Source organism: Silene latifolia, chromosome X (genome assembly GCF_048544455.1).
Source record: "Silene latifolia isolate original U9 population chromosome X, ASM4854445v1, whole genome shotgun sequence".
Classification (NCBI taxonomy): domain Eukaryota; kingdom Viridiplantae; phylum Streptophyta; class Magnoliopsida; order Caryophyllales; family Caryophyllaceae; genus Silene; species Silene latifolia.
The window spans coordinates 257,059,096-257,066,004 of NC_133537.1; the positions used below are offsets into that span (position 1 = coordinate 257,059,096).

Below are 6,909 nucleotides of genomic sequence, written 5' to 3' on the forward strand. Positions count from 1 at the left end.
GAATCATCATCATCAACCTCCATAGATCCGGAGTTACCATCACTTACACTTGAACTTCCTTCTTCTTCTTCTTCTTCTTCTTCTTCTTCTTCTTCTTCTTCTTCTTCTTCTTCTTCTTCTTCTTCTTCTTCTTCTTCTTCTTCTTCTTCTTCTTCTTCTTCTTCTTCTTCTTCTTCTTCTTCTTCTTCTTCTTCTTCTTCTTCTTCTTCTTCATTCTCTTCACTTTTTTCACCTTCTTGTGCACCACTCTCAACAACAATCATCTCCTCTTCACCCAAGCTACCACCTCTAGAAGCACTAGGAAAGAAGGTTTCCTTATCCGCCCAACTAGGCAAAGGACAAGATGGGTCAAGAAGTCCTTGCCTAGCAAGATGTAGGAGAGGCCGATATTGTGCTTTATAAGCATTAACTCTATCCTCATAAGCTTGCTTGTGCATTTCTTTCATCAAGAGAGTCAAGTAGTCATTCCCCGCCTTAACATTTTCGGGTTGAAATTCATGGTAGGTGAATGGGTAAGGTGGGGTGATAATGGAGGAGGAGGGCTCGGCAACGTCTTCCCCTTGATGTTGTATAATATACTCGGCTTCCTCGGAGAGTGGAAGAAGGTAGTTTGGCCTATGAACATTAAATCGGCAAATCTTTCTTGGCAATGTGAAGGATTTAGCATCTTTTGTTAACCACCCAAATTTGTCATCAAGAGTATCATTCATGACCCATTTGAATTTTTGAACCATGGTGGCTAGATCAATGATATGGCCTCCCTTAACCGGTTTATAGGTGCTATCCTTGTTGAAGTTCCGGTTGAAGTGTTTTGCCAAATAAGTTACCAAACCTCCATTAACAATAAAGGCCGTGCCTTCTTTGCCATGATCGACTTTGAGCCACCTCTCAATCAAAAGTTGGAGAATGTTGTAATTTTTGGTGAACTCTCTTCTAATGTTCAAGGTCGACTCGAGATAAATAAAGTCAAGTTCGGTGAAATGGTTCGTTCCCTTCCTAGCAATCAAAGTATGCCCAACAACCTTGTGCCATACTCTTATGCCCGGATGATGGACAAAAAGAGCACGACAATCATGATAAGATGTAAACTCTCTCCCGGTAATAGCCTTCCATAAGGGAGCGGGATCATACTTGGTAGGTTTATTTGTGTAGGTCGGGTCATTGCTAAGGCCAAAAACATTATCAAATTCTTCAAAAGACAATTTCCTATCAACATTCTCGAGCCGGAATTCAATATTCCTTAGAGCCTCCACCTTGGTAACTTTCAAAGAGCTTAATAACTCTAAGGTGATGGATGAGTAAGTCAACTCTTGCATATTAAACAATATACTCAATCCCATGGACTCGGAAAAGGTCTTGGTTTGTTCTAGGATACCCAATTTTGACAAGGTCTCTTGGCATATGAATTTGGTGGGTAAAATAGATTTCTTAGCAAAGGAAACAAATTTCTCCTTATGAGAGTCGGAAGTGAAAATTACCTCCGTATAATCATCTAGCCTATTCAACAACCGGAGTAGAAGTAGTAGCTTCCATAGGAGGAATAGACTCTTGAATTTCCAACCTTGTATTTTGAACCACCAATGCCTTAGATGCTTGAAGAGCTTGAAGAGCTTGTTGTCTTTTAGAAAGGTTCTTCTTTGAGGGGGACTTGCTTCCACCTTTTGTTCTTGCCATTTTCTCCTTTGTGTAGTAACACCAAAGATAAGCTTGATTTCTTCAAATTCCAATAAGACGTAAATCGATTTAGGATAGTTGAATTTGGCCTTGTATCCTAGAAATCGACTCAAACTTTTGAAGATGTTGGTGTTTTAATCACTTGTTGTTGGTAAAGGAGTGATTTATTTGAGTTTTGAGGAAGTTTGGTTTTAATTTGAGTGATTTTGGTTGAGAAATTTGATGTTGGTTGATAGAGAGAATGAGGGTTTTGAGGGTTTGGAGTTGTGTTTATGTTGTGAATGAGTAAATGAATTGGGAAAGTTGGGGTTTTAATCCCGTTATATTTGAAATTCAAGGTGGAGACGAGCGGACTGGGGTCAGAACGCTCGGACTCTGCTGCAGTTGGCTTCAGGAAAAAGACGTGCTGGGACGAGCGTCTTCTGAGGAAGACGAGCGTCTTTTTGAAGGAGGACGAGCGGATTGCTGTCGGGATGCTCAGATTCCTTGTTAGGGAGAAATCCTAATTTTTACCAGCTGTAGGACGAGCGGATTCTTTGTAGGACGAGCGTCCTGACTGAGACGAGCGTATTCTCAAGTGGGACGCTCGGATTCTCAGTCAGAGCAAAAACTTCTTTTTCCAGCTATCTCAGGACGAGCGGATCCTACCCAGGACGCTCGGATTATCTTCAGGACGAGCGGATTCCCTTTGGGACGCTCAGATTCTCCCTCTACCACACGAACTCAGGTCCATCCGTGGGTATTTCATAACCCGTGTCATTAACTCTTCATTCCTTTGGTCCTCATTGTGGGGGCACTACAAAGGCTTGGATACCTAGGCAATTTGCTATCCCCACACTATGTCAAAACATTACACATTAATAATCACATAAGTCCCTCACTCACTTTCTCTCAAAATGATGAAAATCTTGATCAAGGCATAAGAATATAAATCCAATATTGACAAAAATGCAATACAATAAGTAAAATACAAGTGAAGGGGTTAGAATATTTACAAATGGTGGTTTAGGGAGGACTCCACCAAACTCTCATCCATTAATGAGATGTCAAAGGGGCATGTTCAAGGTGTTGTTGATGTTGCTCAACACCTTGAAGAAGTAGTCGAAAGCTTGTTCATTGTCATGATAAAGATTTTCAATAGACCTTTGCACTTGTTGTTCTTCATTGTGGTCTTGGGTCATAGCATTACCGATATAGGGATTGAATATCCCCTCAAACTCATCATCCCAAAGACCGCATACTTCATCTACTTGTTCCCCAATAATATCACGAGTTGATGGGAACAACTCATCTTCCTTCTTACCATGGCTAATGAGGCCTTCTTCTTTACTTGCCATGAGTGGTGGTGAGCTATTCAAGCTCTCATTCTTGTTGAAACATTCTTGTTCCTTGGATGGAGCATCTTGGAGGTTACCCATTTTCTTCTCCCGTATGGGTGGTGATTCTTTACCCATAGCTTGTTCTTTGCATTGAGATGCCAACTTCTTCCTATCACTTTCTCGGCTATAATGATCAACCATGAAACACGGCTCATGTAATCGGGGAGCTCTCATTGTCTTGTCAAGATTAAAAGTGATTATTTCATCTCCCACTTCAAGTGTGAGCTCTCCATGTTTCACATCAATCACCGCTCCCGCGGTGTGTAAGAAAGGTCTCCCTAAAATGATAGGAATGTTGGAGTCTTCCTCCATATCAACAATAACAAAGTCCACCGGGATGAAGAACTTGCCAATTCTTACCGGCACATCTTCCCATACCCCTAAAGGTGTCTTCGTTGATCGATCCGCCATTTGAAGTGTGATATTAGTGCACTTAAGTTCTCCCATTCCTAGCCTTTTGCACACCGAATATGGCATGACACTCACACTTGCCCCAAGGTCACATAGAGCTTTGTTGATCGTGGTATCACCAATGGTGCATGTAATAGAGAAGCTTCCCGGATCCTTTAGTTTTGGAGGTGAACATCCTTGTAAGATGGCACTACTCACCTTAGTGAAAGCAATAGTCTCAAGTTTCCGGATGGATTTCTTCTTTATAAGAATATCTTTCATGTATTTCGCATAAGCCGGAATGCGATTGATTAATTACGTAAATGGAATTGAGACTTCCAAGTTCTTGACAATCTTCATAGACTACCCAAGTTGTTCATCAAACTTAGGCTTAGCTTGACGACTTGGAAATGGAAGCCGAATCACAATAGGCTCTTTCTCTTTAGCCTTCTCTTCATTCTCCTTTGAAACTTCTTGAATGGTGGGTTCTTCTTTACAGTTTTCAACAACTCTTTCCTTGTCACTAGCATTCACAACATCTTCATCAATGGGCCTCTTCGGTCCTTCATACCTTGTACCACTCCTCAAATGGATGACACTCACCGATTCTTGTCTCGGGGGATTACCTTGAGGTGGTAATTGCCCCTTTTATCTTTGTGAACTTGAAGATGCCAATTGAGACATTTGGGTCTCCAACATCTTTGTGTGAGCTAGTATGTTGTTAATGGTGATGTCTTTTGCTTGGCTATCCTTTTGCATTTGAGGGAAAAATTCTTGTTGGTTCTTTTGCATTTGGAGGACCGCTTTTTGAACATCAAAACCTTGGTCATTTGTTTGATTGTATGGAGTTTGGTTTTGATAACTTTGGTTTTGATTGTAAAAGGGTCTTTGAGCTTGGTTTCTCATTGGAGGTGGGGTGTATGTTGTTTGAGGGTTTTGAACATTTTGGCTTTTGTATGAGAGGTTGAGATGGAATTTGGCGTTTTCATTGTAATAATTTGAATAAGGGGTATCACTCTTGTATGCTTGGAAAACATTCACTTGTTCCCCTACATTCACTTTGGTCATCTCCCAAAGTTCCACAACTCTCACATACTTCACTTGGAATTGATGAAGATGCCACCATGGCATTAACATGTTGCTTAGGCGATTTGGGGGCTTCTTCAATCTTAGCCATAGCCTTCTCAAACTTCAAATTAATGGTATCAATATGAGCACTGACCCAATTGAGTGATATAGTCTACTTCATGCTTTCCTCCTCTAGTAGCCTTCCGAGGTCTACTGTATTGTGAGTTATGGACCGCCATTTCCTCAATCTTGTTCCATGTTTTATTATCGTCAACCTCGGTAAACATACCATTTGATCCCATATTGAGAATGTTTCGGGAGTTTTCATAATGACCATTCCAAAATTGTTGTACAAGGAACCACTCGCTAAGTCCATGATGTGGACAAGATCGGCAAGTATCCTTGAATCTCTCCCATGCTTCATACAAAGATTCCTCATCCCTTTGTTTGAACCCGGTGATTTGGGCTCTCAACATGTTAGTCTTCTCCGGAGGATAGAATTTCTTGTAGAAAACAAGCGCCAATTTCTTCTAAGAGTCAATACCAAGAGTAGCCTTATCAAGGCTCTTTAACCATTGTTTCGCGGAACCAATCAAAGAAAAAGGAATTAAGACCCATCGAATTTGGTCTTGAGTAACTCCGGTTTGAGAAATCGCATCACAATAGTCACAAAAAGTCTCCATATGAGAATGAGGGTCTTCACTAGGCATCCCCCCAAATTGACTTCTCTCGACTAATTGGATAAATGCGGATTTTGCAATGAAATTACCGGTCAAATGTTGTGGTGTGGGAGTACCATTTGGTAGGTTCTCCTCGGTTGGTACGGAATGTGATGAAAATTTAGGCATTGTGGGTTGATTTTGTGGTTGATTTTGTGTTGGGTTATCCTCTCCTTCTCTTTCAAAAGAGTTGATGAACTCAATATTATTTGGTTGAATGTCCACAATTTCACCAATACCTCTCAAAGTATTTCTAGCAAGTCTTCTATTGTTGGTCAAAGTTTTTTCAATTTCAAGATCAATGGGTAACAAGTTACCTTGTGATCTCCTAGACATGCAAAATATCAAACAACTTGAAAAAAATTAGAACAAACCTTGAGGAGTTTGACTTCCCGAAGGTAAAGAAAGACACAACTAAAAACAATCAAAGAAAATCAAATCAAGTTAACACTGTCCCCAGAAACAGCGCCATTTTTGGTTGGTGTATGGATTTCGGTTACTTGTCGTTAAGAGTTACCTAGACCAAAACAATATTATAACTTCACAAACTACTCTACTTTTAGTAAAGAGGTAAGTAAAGGTCGGATCCCAAGGGACGGGTATTGATGTAGCATTTTCGATTGCAAGTGGTTGTGTCTAAGGGTGTCACAATTTGGGTTGAGGTAGGAGATCAACTAAACTAAATAACAATGCAAAAAAAATAATGAAAGTAAGCAAGATGATTAAAATGAAATGTAAGCAATTGATTAAAAGCACTAGGGTGTCATGAGTTCATAGGGGATTCATGGGATTTGATCATACAAACATATTCTCTACTAGATGCAAGCAATTATTGTTGTGATGGGATCGAGTTAGTGTATATCTTACAATCCCTAAGAAGGTTTGGGTCCCGGAGCCGAATCGATTAGATTGTACAACACCTACAAGTCGACTTAATCCTCCCTATCCAACTATATGCATGGTTTAATGAGACTCGAGTTGGTTTATATCTTACAAGTCTCATTGAAAAGGTAAGTGATGGGTAAAAAAATGTAAGGATTCATAGGCTTGCATTTCATCAAACATAACATGTGCATAAGTTGAAATCACAACAAGCAAGCAAATTAATTATGAAAACATATTAGATTAAGCATGAATCAATCCCCATGTTGGTTTCCCCTAATTCCCCATTAACCCTAGTTAAGGAAACTACTCACTCATTATCAAGTTTAACATGCTAACAAGGTTGTCAATCATACTAGCAAGGCAAAACATGATGAACAAATGAAGATGATTAACAATAATTAAAAAGGATTAAGAGAGAATTATACCTATAAAGATGATTCCAAAATAATAAAGCAAAGAATAATAGAAGTATTTGATGATTAATAGAAGGTTGTCAATCCTCCAAATAAACCCAAATAATCTTCTAATTATCCAAAATAAATAATTAACAATAGAGAAATTAAGGAATGATTAAGAAATGAGATTTGTATTAATGCTAAATTCAGAATTGATTACAAGATTAAGAGAGTATTAGGACTTGATTAAGATCTTATTAAGATGACATGGTAATCTAGGTAGTACAATGGGGGTATTTATAGTAGAGATTAGGTACAAATATTAGGGTTACTAAGGGCTTAAATGACTATTAAGACCCTTAAGAAACGTTGAGGAAGTGCTCCTCTCCAAGGAGATGC

The 6,909-nt window shown here is 39.4% G+C and overlaps 1 non-coding gene across 1 annotated transcript; it reads left to right on the forward strand.

Annotated features, from left to right (window-relative positions):
* The first annotated feature begins 4,880 nt into the window (after positions 1-4,880).
* LOC141624764 (small nucleolar RNA R71) lies at positions 4,881-4,987 on the forward strand. Its single transcript, XR_012534569.1, has one exon. It is a non-coding gene; the product is annotated as a small nucleolar RNA R71 (small nucleolar RNA).
* Positions 4,988-6,909: the final 1,922 nt, after the last annotated feature.